The sequence below is a fragment of the Engraulis encrasicolus genome, chromosome 22 (genome assembly GCF_034702125.1).
Source record: "Engraulis encrasicolus isolate BLACKSEA-1 chromosome 22, IST_EnEncr_1.0, whole genome shotgun sequence".
In the NCBI taxonomy this organism is placed as follows: domain Eukaryota; kingdom Metazoa; phylum Chordata; class Actinopteri; order Clupeiformes; family Engraulidae; genus Engraulis; species Engraulis encrasicolus.
This window is the reverse complement of record NC_085878.1, coordinates 10,080,199-10,098,239: the sequence shown is the minus strand read 5'-3', so window position 1 is coordinate 10,098,239 and position 18,041 is coordinate 10,080,199. Positions and strand designations below refer to the sequence as shown.

The following is an 18,041-nucleotide window of genomic DNA, read 5'->3' as shown; positions in this document are numbered from 1 at the left end:
TATATGAGGGAGAGAGAGAGAGAGAGAGAGAGAGAGAGAGAGAGAGAGAGAGAGAGAGAGAGAGAGAGAGAGAGAGAGAGAGAGAGAGAGAGAGAGAGAGAGACAAAGAGAGAGAGAGAGAGAGACATGCCTTTGTTTGGAAATGCCTTTATAAAATACAAATATTTGACACAATCCTAACAATGTGTCGCAATGCTAAACTTAAGGCCATGACCAGGCCAAAGGCTATAGTCAACAACACAGCAGCTTTAGGAAAACAATGCTAAATTGAGCATAAAATGTCAATATGTGTATGCGTGCGTATTTGTGCGCGTGTGAGTGAATGTATGTGGTCTTGTGCAGGGTTGCCAGATGAGGCTGATGATTTCCAGCCCAAAAAATGCTCAAAACCAGCCTAGAAGCTCAAAATCCCGCCCAATTCTATTGATTTCTATGGCTAAAATTGGGCGGGTTTTCCTGCTAAATGCCATTTTTACCCGCACACGACCATCCTAAGCAGCCCAATTGGGCGGGAAACAGCCCAATCTGGCAACACTGGTCTTGTGTGGGTGCGTGTGTTTGCTCGGGCGTCGTCTGAGTGTGATTGGGAACACAGCATGAGACAGAGAGCCTGTGTGAGAGCGAGAGTATAGTCTACTGGTGTTTTTATTAAGAGGTACAGAGTTAATAGAGGGAACATTAAAGCAGGCTTTGTTTCTACTTTGCAAAAAAGTCCGCGCCTATGAGTCATATCCAGGGACTCTGGACAAAAACACAACTTCCAAAACCAGATGACTGTAACCACAGTAGACAGTGTGCATAACGATGATTGCCTTAGTCAGGTCTCTGTCTGGATGAAGAACGGCGTCATGAAACAGAGTGAGGGGATGTGGAAAGTTTCAGGACCACCAAATAAATGAATACGTGGAGAAAAAAAAGTGTCACAAGCTCTAATGACGTGTAAATTTACACCAAATTGTGCTCGTTTACACAAAAAAATTATTCCAATGTCTCATTCTCCGCAGAGAGTTGAGGTAAATGCATTACGCCGCATATAAAAGAGCACACAATCCGCCCTTTTAAACAGCTTACATGTAAAGCTAATTTATGGCCTCTGAAATAACAAAGCACACTGGTAACAACGAAACCAAAAGCCATTATTTCTCAATTACGGAAAATTACAAAACCATGCCTAATCCTACACATGACTGAACTGCCACCCACATAACAGACAATGGGGGAGACGACGGAATTAAATACACAAAGAATGTTAAAATTAAAGAAAAAAAAGAAAACTCAAACTGTATTGCCTGGAGCCAGTTGGCTGGCTTGGCTGACCATGCACACTGGCTTGTGTTCTCAGCACTGTGTCTACTGTACACCCTGTGCCCTTAAATGTGCCCTTTCACAATGGCTGCGATTCTGCCCGCTCGCCTAATAAAGCTCAGCGGTGCTGTTAGGGGAGGTAAAACACGCCCTGCTTTCTCCTGGCAGCTGACCAGTGTGGCACCGTGCCACCGGGCCGTCTCTTGCACGCCATGCCACACCACACCACACCACACCGTGCCACACACAACACCGCAACACACCACAACACCCCACCACACCCCACCACACCATGCCACTCTGTGCCACACCCTCTGTTGCTGTTGCTGCCGCCGCTGTTCTCAGGTGTCAACAGGTTGCTATGGTGGTAGTGCCCGGGTGAGAATAGAATAGTGACAAACAACTAGGATGGAAGAGGATGAGGAAGGGGTGGAGGTGGAGAAAAGGGATGAGGATGAGGAAGAGGAGAAGGAGAAGGTGGAGGAAGAGGGTGAGGGGGCAGAGAGGAGGATGAAGATGAGGAAGGGTGGTACGCTATATTACATTAACATTTAGAGAGTTGAAATCAACTCTCTGGGTGTTGAATTAACTCTGCAAAATGCACTCAGTAGAGGAGGTGGTGGAGGGGATAGGTGGAGGTGAAGGAGGAGGTGATAAAAGTGAAGGAGAAGAAGAAGGAGGGGGAGGAGGAGGAGGAGGAGGAGCTGACAGACGGAGGGTTGCAGAGGAGTCCCACATGCACACTGCTTGACGTGGCTCCAGGCGGCTGGCAGTGGCCTCCCCTCCCTACCTCTATAGCCCCCCCACTCCCCCTCCTGATCCCTCTTTCCCTCCCTCCAGCTCAATGACACTATCGTGACTTCAGCGCTGGATCACAATCCGCTTTAGTTGTAGCCTGGAGATCTATTATTTGACTTTATTTTCCTTCTGCCGCGGGGAGGCCGCCTCACCTCTAAATCACCCAATCTCTGACTGCTCATTAATGTCAGCTTGCCATGCACGCCGGCTGAAGGGAAGGGAGGAGGGGGAGCGGGGAGGAATAGCAAGGCCAAAATCTCATTTACACATTTTCACCGCAAGAACCCTTAAGAATGACCGTCCCCGACAGCTACATTATGGGAGCAGAGAAGCAGTAATGTGTAGGCCGTTGTGACACGGAGGCAGGGGTTAAACACACAATGACACAATCTCCAGCCTCCTCGCAAACGGCCGTGCCAATGCAGCCAGGCGGGATACGTGTGGAGATTTCCTGTGCCTAACACCAGTGGAGGTTCTTTCTTTCTTTCCTTCTCCTTTTCTTTCTCTTTCTCTCTCTTTTTTTCCTCTTGAAATAGAGGGCTGTGAGTCATTCTTGCAATGAGTTGCCCGTCTCCAAAGATAACACCAGCGGCTAAAAATGAGTGAAACACATGTTCGCACACTAAATTTGGGGTTTGAGATTGTATCAGTAACACAAACATTTTTTTGTCTTATTTAACATGTCTGCTTTCTTAGCATTTTTGTCCTGACTAAGTGTTGCGATAAAATGAAGACTTCAAGACGATGAAGTTAAAAACAAAAAAGGCACACGAGTCAACCACTGGGGCACTGGATCAAGACCAACATTCAACAGTCCTATATTCCTCCTCCAGTTGACACATCAGACACTTTAAACAATGCCTAACCATTAAAATAAATCCTGGACCACGCTGAATGCTAAGTTCTATGCTCATAAACGTCACTGCAAATGGCACAGTTTCATTGTTATGGTTTAGTTCCACTGAGTAAAACCAGACAGACGTTCCACTGACAAACGCCACTAAAACTCCGACCGTGGCTCTGACTTTGACCAGAAAAGGCATCATAATGTGAACACTTCTGAATCTGACATTTGTGTAGCGTTGGCCATATTTAACAGTAGCATGTTAATTCCAAAGGCATCACATTTACTGAGCGGTGGTGTGGTCTGGCAGCCGAAAGGGAAAAATTAAAAGAAAAAAGAAGAGAAAGAAAAAAAGACCCTAATGTTACGAGGCCATAGATCTAATAAAAAATAAATATGGTGATGGACTGCACCATGGCAACAGCTGTAAATGCAATCGCGCAATGATGGCTGACGCAGTACAGCAACCTCAGTAAGCCCCGATCAACGTTAGCATCTACTCTTACACTGAATACTCTCTAAATCCGACAAAAGACTCCTTTCAGAATAATGGCTTCGCCTGTTAAAGTCATTTAAAGTTGGAGTCGGAGTTGATTTTCTTATAATTAAATAACTTAAGTTTTAAAGTACAAGTGAGACCGCTCTTCCTATGGGATAACGGAACTGTTGAACTGAATGACAGTAGTGCAGCATCTACTTTTATTTAAGCACATATTCATTCAACATAATATATTACTGTCAGTTTTGACTAAGTATAGACCTGATAGTAAGGACACACTAAGGGTAGTTGGGCCTTATAGTGTATAGTATCTTTATGGACGTCTAAAATGAGCAGGAAAAAAACCCATATGATCTACAGTAATATCCTTCCCACGACAGTAGGCTTACTCTTACTTGGCCCGTACGAGGGAAAACAAAACTATAACAAAAAAACATCTACATTTCAATTGGTGCACGCAAGACAGGTGAGTTATTTCGCTGGCAGCAAACTGTGCACCGTGTTCATGGAGGAGCCCATAAACCTCTCTATTTGTGAGGCTGTTCCTAAGCACTCAGGTTCCGCCCGGCCCGGCAGAGCAGTCCATACGTTCTGAAAGACACCACCAATCATCTACCAGAAGCTGAGGGGGAGAGAAAATGCCAGTCCCCTGTCATTGCCCATTTACGGCACTGAAAATACTATGTGTAACTTCTGGTGGGGGGTGGGGGTACATAGGCTCACTTTATGGCAGCATACAATGTTGTACTGAAGTACATAGCATGGTAACGGGGCCAGCAGACCATAATCAACACCTACACTCTCACAAATATGGAATAATTCTGTGTAAATTCATTTTTTTGCAAGTGTTATGAGCCTTGTCCAAACCACTGCCACTTACACCATTGCCTGCTCACCCCCACCCAGACACATACGCACGAATGCAAAAACACACACGTGTCCAGACACACACACACACACACACACACACACACACACACACACACACACACACACACACACACACACACACACACACACACACACACACACACACACACACACACACACACACACATTCTTTCTGCACTGGCAGCTTTAACAGGAAACTGACAGTATTATGTGACACCACAGAATGTTCTAGAGAGTGGTAGGCTGGCAAAGCTGACCCATATCCAAAACAATGCCCCTTTTTAGTCCCGTCTACTGCTGACTGCCACCCTTTCCTAGGTTGCCCACTTTAGGTCAACTTCTTATATTGTGTTTATTCAATATCTAAATGGGTGGTTTTTCACCTTTTTTTAAGGCAACAGTGCAGCACTTAGCAACACTTACAAAAACAAAGTGGTTATGGAATGAAATATCTATTGCTTCTGTGCTAGAGTAAGGTCTAGACCAGCATTCAATCAAATAACTCCCAATGCTATTTTTCACAATTGTTAAATTACGGCTTGTTACATGACTAACTTTGGACAAATGACTGTTTCCAACCTGGGTCTACTTGCATCTGCAGATGCAAACTTTTTTCAGGTGAACCTGCATTTAGATTATTCCACTTACAAAACCTTGCCCTATTAGCTCTAAATATATGAAGGCTATGTCACTGCATGTCAGGCAGTAGTGGTCCTTCTTTAATAATAATTCCACTACACCAAAGGAAAGTACTACTTTCACAACTAGTCAATCTCAATATAAATTATGGTCTGTTTGAAGACAGATAGAGTACATGCATTGCATGATATTTCATTGATAAGCCACTATTATCCACAGTGACATACCACCACAGTGACTCGAAAAATACTACAGGAAACTCTCTCAGAGGCTCAGTGATGGTAAAGCCTGAGAACAGTATTGTTCTGCTTGGTAGTCCAGATCACTGATCGCCAGACCACCGCCACCTTCATAGTCTTTAACTGTTATTGAGTGGCTTGCCGAGGCTAATGCATGCCATGGGTGTTTGTTGCCAAGTCCAATACATGGCATGAGTGGGTTTTTTTCTTTGCCAAGTCCAATACATCCCATGGGTTTGTGTGGGTGTTTATTATCTGTCATCTACTACTCCACATACTAATGATCTAGCAAATCCATTTCATAGTTATTTATTATTTGCGAGAGCAGCATGGTCTACAGTTGTTGACATTTTATAACCTTTAATTCACTTTCAAACAAATAAAAACTCCAGCTTCAATAATGGAAACAAAGTTTTCTGAGAAAAGCCAACACTATGACCTTTTACCAAATCCAAACCAGCATAAAACTTTTAAAACCAAATTCTCAGTTCATGTCACTAGCAGGATTTTCCCCCCTCATTATGAACAAAAAAGGCAATAGTGAATTTTTCAGAAAATGTGTACTGTCTTTGCCCTGTATTTACACCCACCCCTGATGTGTCACTGTTAGCGCCAGATGAAAAAAAAGAGAATTGCTTATGAATAAGGGAGGATTGTACTGTGCAACTGTATCATAACGATTTCAAACGTGGATAAAAATGTGTCACTGTACTGTGGTCCCATGATGGAAAATGACAATTATAATATAATGGCATGTAGCACATCATTAAAATGTGAGAAGGCTTGAAAAAAATGTATCCAAACATATTCTATTCACTGAATAGCTGTCTTATAAAAAAAATACCACACATAATGACTGCTGGAAATTTTGTGGTTTGAAATGAAATCACAGCCTACAGGTCCAGCAAAGAAAGAAGAAAAACGCAAAGATGATAGACGTCAATAGAGAGAATTACAGATTTGGCAGCCATGTTCTTTGGCTTTCTCTGGGTTATTGCACTCCCCACCGTACTGACTGAAGTTTCTCCTCTTCATGTATGTCAGTGGGCTTTACGTTAAGTGATCTGGAAGCTTAGCAAAAGAAACTGAGGTCACCTGCCAAGTTTTCATTTGATTTGAGGAACAATTTTCATTCTTTTGGAGCTCTGGTCAAACGGGCCCATTCCAGAAGTACTTTTATTACCCTGAACACAATGGTTGAAATTGTCTTAGGGGTTTCAGAGTGGTGCTGCTCTGTCAGTAAATTATCAACAAATGATGATAAAATGTTTTCCTTTTAAATTGCACAGGTTAAGCCAAAACCAGGAAATGCCTTGGCTGAATATCAATAAGGGCATAAATATCTTCACGATCAAGATCAAACTCCAGTGACATTTGATTTAGTGCCTTCCGTAGTGATTGTGCACGTCTCAGTACAGGAATTCACCATCACACTATTCGCATGCCCTATCTCTTATCCAGGTACACAACTTTCTCAACCGTTTTCACAGCAGTGTCTACTGTACATCCATATAAGATGAGGTAAAATGTGTTTTTGCCATTTGAATAGATTTTTTTAACAAAAGTCAGTGAATGGCTTATCATATCATCCAAGGAATTCATTGTGCAAGCATGGTTCATAAACGGTTTTGACATATTATAATATGCTATGCAATACAACATACTGTATACTTTTCAGCAGGGCCATTGACAGGTTTAACCGGGCCAGGGACAAAGTAATCTGAATCCAAAACCCAATACATTCAATGTAATGAGGACCCAATTCTGAGCCCCCTCTCACCCTGGGCCCGGGACAGCATACCCTTTTGTCCCCCCTTGTGTCCCCCCCTGTCGGCATCCCTGCTCTTCAGTATCAAGTACAAGTGACAGAAAGATAAAGGCGAAGGCAAGATTGAGACAAAAATAGCCATTCTTTCACTTTTTCTTGAGCACAAAAGCTGCAAAAACCCAGCCAACAAATCACTGCCAGTATTCTACTTTCTCACAGCACTCACATAGATTAGGGGGTGAGAACCGTGGAGACACAATTGTCCTCATTTCCTCCTAAAAGCTTCTGTTTACCTGTTGACTGCAAGACACCACTACAGTACATTTATGATGTAGAACATGCACATTTACCTATTTAAATTCGTTCAGTAAACAACCATAAAAAGGTTGCATAAAGACACCGCACTTCATTTACAAATCATAGTGAAATTACAATCTCTCAGCATAAACCACCTCCTTCGCAAAGACCTTAAGAAATAAAACACCAGGGGGCAAATCACAGTATATTTTACATAAAATAAGGCCATACATTTCAATATAAAATGTGCATGAGAGCTATTCCTTATAATGCATTCAAATGTATTTCTTTTGGCTGTGATCCCTGATAGAAAAAGCACTGTGCCACAGAATGAGACAGCAGTGGCAGCTCACTATTAAGGTTGTTCTCCCACCACTTGTCTTAATGTGAGGCATTTGAAGCCGGCCTTTGCCCACACTGGGACTTCAGCGGCCCAGCAGGACGGGGATAAGAAAGGAAGGGCTCTTTGAAAATCACAGCACATTAAAAACAAATCTACTGAGGGAGCCAGCGGCTTAGAAGGACAAGGATGATTAAAGGGTCAACGGTCTTCTGACAGGTGGCCCATACCTGATGCCATTCTCCACATCCCCGCCAGCAGGCAGACAGGATTCCACCTCATTTTACAGAAGACATCGCTCAGGTCCACACAGTGGAGAAGGATACAGTCGATTGCAACAACAAAAAAACAGTCACCAAAAAAGTTGCTAAGCCGATCTGTGCATCTTGAGCTTCAATAACCCCTACACACTTTTAATCCGGTTTTCAAAAACCGTATCATGTCCCGAAACAGATTGCGACTCCCTGAGAATCTCAACATTGTGCACTTAAAAACTGAAAATCCTCTGGATCAAAGTGGCTTAGAGTTTCGGTGGCAGGGGACACAAAAATAACGAGGCCGTGGTGAGATCACGGAGGGCCCTGCAAAGCAACAACTGTACTTTACATTTCCTTAAATCATCACAAGCCCATCAGGACCCCTTGCCTCTGACTGTAACGCCACAGCACCTCAGCACACTTAACTGTGTCTACAGAGTTTGACCGTCATTATGCTACTCTACTCATCCTAAGGAACTGAAACTGAAATACTGACACTATGTACCACCATTTTCAAGTAGAAGAAGGGAAATGGAAGCGTTAATGACACTGTGGTTATGGGTTGTACGGGTTTGTAAATGCTTTATACACATGATTGATTTTTCACATGATTGATTTCCCGAGTTCAAATGTTAAATAAGGCGCAGCAGGGAAAAAACCTTCAGGGCAATTTTATATTGAACTTCATGCCACAGGTTAGTTGCAAGACTGAACAGGATATTTCTGCACCCCCTCTATCTCACCTCTTTTTCTCTGTCTTTCTCATGTCACTAGTGCCTAGTGGCCCAGCAATTCCTCAACCCAATGCCTTGTTTTATCAACCACTGGCTTTAACAAGACAGCTCTTTTCATGCTCGCTGGCTCCTTGAGCAGTAATGGATTTTCTGAATGAGGCTCTCTTTTCTTTTCGGCAGGTTTTCACACTTTTTTCCTCCTTTTTTCTTTCGAAAAGGGGGTGGCCGGACTCTGGGCACCTCTCCAGGACAGATCCTCTGCCATTGACTTTGATTTCCTCAGGTAAGTGATCTGTGGCTTCAGACCCAAGGCACACAAGGGCTGAAATCTGGCCCCTCCTTCGTCCGTCCCTGCGCCTGATATTGTACACTCTAATGCAAAGTGAAGTAGCACGTCTAAATAGCCTGTCAATTCCACCCCACTCCTTCTCTGCCCGTCTCTTTGGGTTTCCAGAAATCCCCAGCTGGGACTCATTTCCAGTGCACTGGGGAATGTAAACGATACAGCGATATTAAGGGGCATTAAACTACTTGATGACATTTTGGTCACACTGATGAAGACTGGCACTTGCTTTTTGGTTGGTCGGTCGGTTGGCCTGTTTGGTGAGGGTGAAGGGTGGGAAAGGTTGGACAGACAGTACGGCTGGCATATGTGACGTGATTTCCTCTGGCTGGAAAGGAAGAAAAAAGAGAGAAACCCTCTCAAATAAACTTCTCTCTGTTCTGCTGTCCACCGAAAACCACGTTCGTTTCGAAGACTGGACGGCTGGCTCAGCCTCGCAGGCTTTTATGATGTCTCTCCTTGCTGCCTTGTCTGCTAAAAGTCTTAGGCAGGAGCCGGCTACAGCGGATTCCCTTCCTCGCTCAACATCTGAATCCTGATGAAGCCCCCTTTTGCCTCTGAGCTAAAGCTGATCCCAGTTGAGGAGGTTACATTAATTGTTCATGACAAAGGCAACCTTCACTCTGTGTGGTTTCCTGCCTGCATTTGGATAGCCTCGCTCTCCTGATAGGATATGCAATCGGAGACGTGTGAAAACAGAGCGAGTATTGTCGTTTAATTGGCTCTTTCTCTCTCTGTCGCTCATCCCTCCGTCCTGGCGCGTGTACCCCCTGTGTGTCAGTTTCACAACAGGAAAGAGTAAACCTGGGCTAAAATCATAGGAAATCCATCAAATATGGTTCCCGAAGTTGTGTCTTTCAAGCCCTGTTTCCTTGCCATATGATCTCTATAAACCAAATCACTGCTGGCTCGCTTACAGGCCGCCAGGCGCCTGGGGCAAGCACATAATGAAAGCCAAATGCAAGTGACAATGGGGGCGAGTGCTCGCAGACTATAATAGAAAAACTTGACTCGTTCTCTGGCAGAACAGGAGTCTGGTTTGTGTACTTTAAGGAAAAATATATTATGTCGAGCCAGAAATGTTGAATTGAAAAGTATTTTAAGGTGTCACGTTTCTGAATTGCCACATTCTAAAGATGAAATGTCACAGATAAATCATATTGAGCCGTATGATATGTTTCTGAACTGTCTGCATAAACTACACTGTCATATCATAGCAATAACAAAAAAGGCATCTTTCAGATTTTGATGTAGAAAATCTCTTCTGAATATACCTATAATTGCTGTGTAAACAGTTTGCTATCAATCAGCCAGACTGGCTAAAAAAGAGCACATATGGTTCCAATGGAGGGGAACGATAGAGCTATAGCTCACATTCTATCAGTCTTAATGAAGGCACTGTCAGGAAACGTAATCTTTTCAAGAAAAGTTTTTAGCCTGCCAGACGGGAACTATGTGTCACAATTCACAACTCAGAAAAAGACCCACCCAGCATAATCTGGCGAGTATTTTGGTGGGGTTGGAGGGGGAAAAAAAGAGAAAAAGCTATCGGCAGCCAGACTTCTGGAGGCAGATTGATGCCCTCCCTATGTCTTTAAGAGAGACTCTCGGGCAGCGCTTGGCATATGCGTCTCCCCGTCGGTCTGTCCTGGTTTCCTGAGATGAAAGAAGGAAGCCCCGACACTCAGTTTCACAAGGCTTGTTAAAGGGGTTTAATTATTGTGCATTGCATCCTGCATTTGGGCGTCCTCCTCCTCCTTTTCCTCCTCCTTTTCCTCCTCCTCCTCCTCCTCTTTCCCTCTCTCTCTCTCTCTCTCTCTCTCTCTCTCTCTCTCTCTCTCTCTCTCTCTCTCCATTAGTGATAGACAAAATGACAAGAAGATACAGAGAGAAAAACATGCAAATCAGAGCTCCCTTGCAGCTGATATCCATCCATTTCAATAGATATAAATCTGGGCTCAGCATTGTGAAGTAGACTATTTGTCTTTTCCACCTCTAAGCTCAATCTGATCAGTGCCAGATGAGCAGATCGATCCTCTTTTTTAAAAAAAATCTTTCCACGTCATTAGTCAAACAAGTCGTTAATAATGGTTATTATTAGATGATGGCGTCGTTTAACCTTCCTGAAGGCTGGGGGTGTCATGGCAACATAGCACGTCTATGTTAATGAATGTCTTTTTATATCAAAGTCTTGCGGTGGTGGTGTTCAGAGGCTCACTCCTGCCTGCTGGGGCTTAAAAGACTCAACCCAGTCATTTAGTTCTAATAGTTCTTATCTTCCCTGACACCGTACACAGGTGAGTCGCCCATGATCAATGGCAGGGGTGGCAAACTTCAAATAGTTCAGCTACTATACTTTCCCTCATCTTCATGCAAAAATATGGGTGAAAAATAAAGTCTGACTTCTACGGGGGTGAATATATTTTCCTTGTGAATCCACAATGTGTGTCTTCTTCTTCGTGGCAGATTGATTGCCTTTTGATAAACTCCCCTATAGGATGCAGCAGCACTGGCTTTAATATACGCATCGGAGGACTGCTTGAAGATGGAAGTCATCCACCCAGGCGGTATTCCAGACGAAAAAAGGGCGGAAGCAGGGTTTACGCAAAAGTAGCAGAACAATTCTGCAATGGCTGGAACACTTGGTTAAGTGGTTCATGACATATCCAATTAATAAAACTGCCAAAAAAACACATGGGTATTTATGCCAAGATTTCTGAAATATTTGGCACCATCCTCACCAGACTCAAAGACACCACTGACTTATCAAAGCAGACGTGCCTCTGATAGTCACTAGCCACTCCTATTTACTTTCAAATATTTTAAACCAATGACTGCAAGCATTTCATTATCACATGATTCTTAAATTTTCAAAAACAAAAGAACTGATAATTATATCCCTCATAATCCTCAGTCTGTATCATGTGCTTCTGGTTAATATAGTATAGGCCTATGGGATTTACTCCCCAAAATGTCTTCAACCACAATGAAAATAAAGATAAATCTATCTGGCAACCTCAAACCATTTCCAGGCCCATATCTTGTAATTGTTTCCCTATTTGACCAAGAAGCTGAAAGCCACAATAATGAAGACGTGCAATAAAAGGTTGAAATATTTTCAGGCAAAATTGAACTTCACTCTCTGGATAAGATCATCGCTGACTATGATTTCATATGGTATGATTTTTATAGAACCATAATCTGACTTTCTCGAAGGCCCATTTTTTGTTTTCTGTGTGATGTTCCTTACAAAATGAATATAGCCTATAAACAATAAGCTTAACAAAATTGAGGAGTGTACATTTATCAAAAGAGAAGTTAAAACTCAAAAATATCTAATATTTTTTTCCCATTATTTAAATACACAACAACATAAAACAATAGTACTGTGAACCAAACGTGTTTAACATGATAATCACTCAATGCCCTAATTATTTCAACCAATGAAGTAGACTTATATGATTGTTATTAATGCTGTTTAGTTGTTTCAATTGCCCAATAAGTTGATTAAAGGAAGTAAGAAGACTGGTTTAAATGTTGATTTGAATAAATGTCAGTATGTTTCCATGTAATCAGCTTACCTCTTTGTCACAGAATAGGCCTGCCTTGTCTTGTGGAGGAATCAGCAGATGTTTTCCTGATGTAAGTGGTCAGGCACGGAACTGCAAGCAAGAAGCAAGCACAGCATCATTCAGACAGCTAAGTGTCTATCTACCACCTGGTGGCTAGGCTAACAATCAATTATCAATAATAATAATATGTCACAATTATGTAGGGTACTATGTAACAACAACAAAATGCAGACTGCATGCAATTTTAATGTATTATCCAAATTTAAGCGAACCATGAGTTTTAGTCATATTGTAGTCAGAGATATAGGCCTACAGTAGTCATAGCCTAACTACCGGTGTTCACGGATTTCCAAGGTCAGCCAATTTGATATGCGCGCCCGCGCGCCCTTACCTGCAGAACCCGCCAAATCATCTCACCCGACCCTTGTAGTAACCACTGCCAGTCCAATGGTCTACGCATTTCAAACTAGCACCGGCATTTCTTCATTCCTGTTCGTGTTCAGCCTGCTGTTGACCATTTTCAATTCACTGTGTGGAAAGAAACACTGTATGGAAACCTCGAAAAAGGTAGAATAGATAGGCTACTTCGTTGGTTATAGCCTAGTGAAAGAATAGCCTACATAAGTATATGGATTGGGAATCACACCATACTGATAACAACGCATTAGCTGGCTAACTCACATCACCAATAATATACTTGGCAACGTTTAACAATTCCCTTAGCTATGTTGGTCACTTTCACACTTCCATTCTGGGCAAACCAACTGCACGGTGAGGAAAATAGGACATTTTTGTAGACCTATCCAATGACAATGTACAACTGGTCATAGTAGGCCTAGTTTAGCCACAGCGTGTATCCTACCTTTGTCGTCAATGATCGATGCGCGCAACATAAAGTAGTCCCAATACTAAAAGCAGTTTCCGCTGCCTTGATCGATCCTTTCCCCTCTTATGAAATGTCCTCTTCTGACATCAAACAAAACTATCAATATTGGAAAACACATATAATACATCAATAAAGAAAGAAACATATAAAAATAATAGTGACATAACTTATTTTCAGTTCCCAAATTTAATTATCAATCCAAACCTTTTAATGGTGGCGGAGGACTAATTAGTAGGCCTATACTTGCAGCGGCAGCCTAGTTGGACTATTTCCTCCATCATCCTGAATGTATAATACCTTGTTACAACCCTGATGTGGTGTTAGCTGTCAGATGACTTTTCTATCAAGTTGATATTTCAATAACAACCCCCCTCCCCAAACACACACACCCACACCCACACCAATACCATCCCCACACCAACCCCCAAATCATGCCCACCATTGTGTGAGTGATGGTTGCACAGATGTAAAGACCAGGGAAGTCAATGGGGAGGAGGACAAAGGGAACAGTTGTCCTGGGCCCATGGTGAGGGGGTGTGTTGTCTTGGGTCGGGAGGCCCCTACAGATAACTTTGTCCTGGGTCCAGCTGTTAGTGGCCCTGCTATTACAGACAAATATATTATATAGACGTAGCGTAGGCAGGCATCAACCCCACCTCACCCCAACAACATAGAGGTAGGCCTGTTGTCAGGTACTACAGACCCCAGTCCTGCAAACTGTAGCCTAATGTTTTTGTCCCTTTCTTCAGACTGGGCTATTCATCTTTCACTATAGTGTAAATAAATATCAGACTAAAACAAAATCCCAAAAAGCTCCTAGTTCTCTCTCTCTCTGTAATCCAGACATAGCATTTGTCATATTTAGCTGAGAACCTAACTTTCAGCGGTTCAACCTGAATGGCACTGATGAATTGGCGAGTGCCATCCCACACCGATGGTGAAGTCAGCGTAGTGGACTTAAAAAGCATTAGGATCTCATATAAGCTCGGTCTACACTGCAGCCCCAAAGCATGTGGGCCCAGAGGACTGCACAATAACAAGAGGCATGTTTGCGGGTGGGAAAACTGGTCCGAATAAACTGGGATGATGACAACCGTTCCAATGGAAGACTGAGTGATTATGACTCAAACCACACACCATTACTGCATATGCTCAGCCGTGGAAGTCACATTAAAGGGGGTGCAGAGCTATGGAAAGCTTGCATTACTACTGAGTGGACAACTTGGAAATGTATAAAACCAGCTGTGATACAAAACAGATTGCGTTTTAAGATTTTACTTTGCTAGATGGATTCGGAAAATGAAAGAGAAAAAAAAACAGATATATTCAGCTCAGACACCTTAGATTTTTAGTGCTGCAAATCTGCCAATTATCTGAATTAGACATAACTAATAGATTATAATTCCGCCTCCATTCCCCAAAGACTACTCATTTCACATCAGCCATCAGATGAGTTTTACAGAAGCCTAAGCATACATTCAGTGAAAAACCACAATGGACATGGCTGCCAATTCCTGAAATGAAATGTACTTAGCTAAAAAGCCAATAAACCGACAAATTATTTTTTCTAATGTAATCTTAAATTCTGATTTCATTTTTTTCCCTCTCTTTTTTTATGTCTGCACTCTGCACGTCTACCTTCAATTACATATCCAGAGCATGCAGCAATGCATTTTACAGTATTTCAGAATGGCTATAATCCTATGAAATGCCCAGCTCTGTACTTACATTTATTATATCTGCTGAGTTTCTAGAGACCATTTTTTTCTAAAGCTGACAGGGCAGGTTTTATGATTATTGTTAATATTTTATAGTTCGTTTCGCCACACTGTCAATGGTAATATACGATCGCTCTCTTGATCTGGTAAGTGTTCAGGACCCCCTACGACTTACTGAGATGCCCGATTAAAAATGAACTTCTCATGGCAATTTCTGCTCTCACTGCGACTCTCCATAAAGGGAATTTACCCGACCAAGATAAAAATTGACTGGCTCTTTTTGCAAAAAAAACACAGTTGTTAATTTTAATGTAAAAAGTTCATCTAATAACCCCTCACGGCAGAACAGCCAATTACATTAACAAACTACTATTAGAATTCAATGCTGACAGATAACATGTTTCATCTAGTATCCTAAACTCTGTCTTGAATGTGCACAGCATGACGGTAATAATCACCTATTGATCATCGCGAATGAATTCTGCATCTCAAGGCGGCATTTCCCATCACACATCGTGGCATTCGGTCAATATCATCATTCACAGTGGTGGGGGGTGGGGATTTTTTGGGGGTGTAAAAACCGTGCAGTATCAGTTTGACAATTAAGGAGAGTGTCAGTGGGACGACGGGTAATGAGGTGAATTAAAATCAGTGAGGATTCTTTGGCAGGCAGAGAGGTATCAAAAGCGTCGACACCCCGGGTGGAGGGGAACCAGGGAGCCTGGATGCTGTTTTCATATGGGTCTGAATTGGATGTGCATGGGAGACAATGCTGGGCCACCAGGCAGGCAGGCCTCAAATGACTGTAGGTAATTACTGTAAGGGATGGTTCCCAGCTCTTCTGGGCTTGTATCTGTGCCATTGGCCCTGCTCTGGGACAGAGGAGGATGGCTTGCATGCTTCAACCAAAGGCTTTATTTGAAAATTAGGAAGGAATTTGACAATTGCACAACTGACCAAGGTAGTGTGTAATCAATGGATTACTGTATATGAAAGCAAATGAAAAGAATATGTGCATGTGCACACGCACACACACTACCACAAACACCACTACCATCCCCACTCCAACCCCCCCAATCATGCCAATGTTTGTGTGAGTGATGGTTGCACAGATGTAAAGACCAGGGAAGCCAATGGGGAGGGAGACAAAGGGAACAGTTGTCCTGGGCCCAGGGTGAAGGGGGCCCCACAATTGGGTTCTCATCATATTGGGTCAGGGGGCCCTTTCAGATAACTTATTCCTGGGTCCGGCTGTTAGCGGCCCTGTTATAGACAAATATATAGACATAGGCATCAAGGCCTGACCCTACCCTGCCCTTCAAGGTTGTAAATTGAAAGGGACACCATTTTATGCTAAATGCTAAAACTCACATTAACTGCCTTCAGATTTCAGTATACAGTACTTCATACAATGAATTGCAATAAATTGATTTTCTGTCTGTGGACAGCTTATTCAGTGGAAGTCCCAATTAAGTGACCACTAGGCCTATTATTTAATCTTTCTTGCTTTATCACATTATATCTTTTAATTCTTTAATGATACCTACATGTTTGAACCAAGCATAATTGTTATATATAATAACAAAGTTAAACAGCACATTTAAAATGTCACATTAAGTAACAAACACATGCAGGTGTAGAGAAAAAAAATCACGCCATGACGCCAACATCCCCTACCGACACCTACAACTCATTAAGAAAAAAAGCTGTTGGTATTTCCTGCGATGCAATATTGATGGCACACCTCCCTCCTGCTTGTAACAAAGGCCTTTTAATAAAACAGTAGCCCCTCATAGCTAAAGAGGCATGTTTGGCGTATTAGCCAGGCTGAATGCAGACTTTTTAATGAATGGAGGGGTGCCAGGCGGGTGCACGCGTGCAAGTCATCTGCCCCAGCTACCCCTCCCTTTGATGCTCCATGGCTCAGATAGCTTTTGACTAAATGTTTGAAGTGTCTGCCTGTGTAATAATGATTTATAATTCTCTTGAACTAATGCTAAATTTGCTAGTAAAAATAATTTTTGAAATAAAAATAAATTGTGCCCGGAGGGTCAGGGCTCCCCATTTCAAACGGAGATCACCCAGGAGTAGCAAATGTTTTAATAAGCCACCAGCTCCAGAATGGTTGCGATGTGGAGACGCAGAATGAGGAATTTCAAAGTGTGTCTAATTAACATCAGTTTATTAGTGTGTCAATCTTTTCAGCCGGGAAGGAAAAGGAAAAGAAAAGGAGGAAAGGAAAGAGACATAGACAGACAGACATGGAGAAATGGAGATTTGCTCTGACCAGATTTTATTTATCCTTCTTAAAAAATATTGCGCTCTATTTATGCTTTTCTTGCACGTCATTGTGCCACAACCAGATCACAAAATCAATCTAATGCATGGCGCAGACTGTGAAGGCTGCAAGAAATAATTAGAAATCCAGAAAATAACTTCCCAGATTTCCCCACCAAACCCCCTATTATTCCTTTAGGAACAAGAAAGATAAATATTTAATATCACATGCATCAGGGTGATTATGTTGTGATTATTGAAATCCAAACGCCTTGCTCAAATTTAATTTTTTGTGTGGAATGCAGAATGTGTGGAATTTGCAGAGGGGGAAACAATAATGACTCTTGCAGTGCTCTCTCTCTCTCTCTCTCTCTCTCTCTCTCTCTCTCTCTCTCTCTCTCTCTCTCTCTCTCTCTCTCTCTCTCTCTCTCTCTCTCTCTCTCTCTCTCTCTCTCTCTCTCTCCCTTGTGTGTGTGTGTGTGTGTGTGTGTGTGTGTGTGTGTGTGTGTGTGTGTGTGTGTGTGGGTGGGTGTGTGGGTGGGTGTGTGCGGTGCATGTGTGCCTTTAAATCTGTGTGGGTGTGTGTGCATGTTCTTTTTTTAATTTCATATCTCATTTTCATCATTCTAGGGTT

General features: G+C 42.6%; 1 long non-coding RNA gene across 1 annotated transcript in view; it reads right to left on the bottom strand.

Moving 5' to 3' along the window:
• LOC134438559 (uncharacterized) overlaps positions 1 to 13,002 on the bottom strand; it is a 23,689-nt gene extending 10,687 nt beyond the window's left edge. Inside the window, exons 1-2 of the long non-coding RNA XR_010032623.1 lie at positions 12,918 to 13,002; positions 12,536 to 12,616 (exon numbers count right to left, since the gene is read on the bottom strand). This is a non-coding gene — a long non-coding RNA (uncharacterized LOC134438559). The remainder of the gene's footprint in view (positions 1 to 12,535; positions 12,617 to 12,917) is intronic.
• Between the last annotated feature and the right edge of the window lie 5,039 nt (positions 13,003 to 18,041).